We start from the raw sequence: 1,426 nt of genomic DNA on the forward strand, positions 1-1,426 counted from the left end.
ACTGTAGTGAACTTAATCTGGTGTCACGACTAAGCCTAAGGTCAAAACCCTTGACCTTAAGAACCTTGTGGGACAGAAACTGTCATTTCATTGATTTGAATCCAGAGATACAGGTTCACCCATCCTGAGACTTTCTTTCTTGAAGATTCAAGTGAAAAGAACACTCTCTTTTTTATTATCATTACTATTTTACAGATGTTGATAATCAAAGTGTCTTAGTTCAAACCATTTTAGATGTTGCAGTGAACTAATCAATTTTATTAACTGTGTAATGATTTTTAATTCTCATGCAAAGTTAGAATTCATGTTGAGGTCTGTTACAGATTTTTATGCATTTTCTGATTTCTGCCTTTGAATGAGCAAGTGTACGTTTCCAGGGTCAGGAGTGAAGCAGACATGCGTTGGAACAACTGTCTTGTTTATATCCTCTCAGACGTCAACAGGGGGGTTTTTGGCACCTGTTTCTAAACTCGCCAAAACAAAACTCTCTCTGTCTGTGAGAACATTTCTGATCTGTCCCATAACAATTCTTGCTGTCTTCTAACCTTTTACGTCACAAAACACACCCCGTCTGGTCGGTTCTGGCCAATGGGAATACTCCCAGATGAACCGGAAAAAGAGCTCTTTAAAACGTCGGTACTTCCTGGTCTACTCGGTTCTGCTGGAGTTCTGTGAGGGTTCCACTCGGTTCGGTTGAGTTCAGTTCTGTTCAGTTCTGTGCGGAGAAGCCCAGTTCTGGGGGCCGGGAAGATCCTGACATGACAACAGAGCTCTTCCGAGGTTCATGGGATTATAACATTTTCCACTGAGGTGAGCTTGTGTCGGACAGAGCCTCGCCATTACTCCGGACGATTCACAGCATCCTACTGAGACGCTGAAAGGGTGCGTTAAACGGAATCTCGCCTGAGACATCTCCAGGTAAAAGAGTCGATTTCACCACCTAAGTGTACTGTAAGGAGAAGCTGAAGAAAGCCCGGAGAGTGCCGTTCTGTTAACACTCTCCCTCAAACACCATCTTACTCCCTCTAAACTTCTTTCCCATCTTTAAACTCCTCTCTCAAGTAGAAATTCTTCCAGATATTTAGAAATGTCTGTGTAAAGTGCTCATCCACCGCCGTGTGGGAAAAAGATCATAATTGTACAGTTTTCATAAATGTCTGTGGTGAAGCAACGGAAAAATCATGGCCGTATGATTTTTCCTGATTGATTGCTTATGTTGTTATTTTCATAATTTGCCAAATTAATGTAAATGTTTGATGTTAAACTTTGATTCTGTAAATAAATGACCGCATTCATTTTGATGGGTCAAACATAAATGACGTCTCACGTTTGCATTTCATTAAATTCAATGCACGTTTTATTCAGTTCAGAAAAATGAGGAATCCGCGTTAATTGATGAATATATCTGAGCATCTGTTCATCTACA

The sequence above is a fragment of the Nematolebias whitei genome, chromosome 1, assembly GCF_014905685.2.
Source record: "Nematolebias whitei isolate Nwh7 chromosome 1, NemWhi1, whole genome shotgun sequence".
Classification (NCBI taxonomy): Eukaryota; Metazoa; Chordata; class Actinopteri; order Cyprinodontiformes; family Rivulidae; genus Nematolebias; species Nematolebias whitei.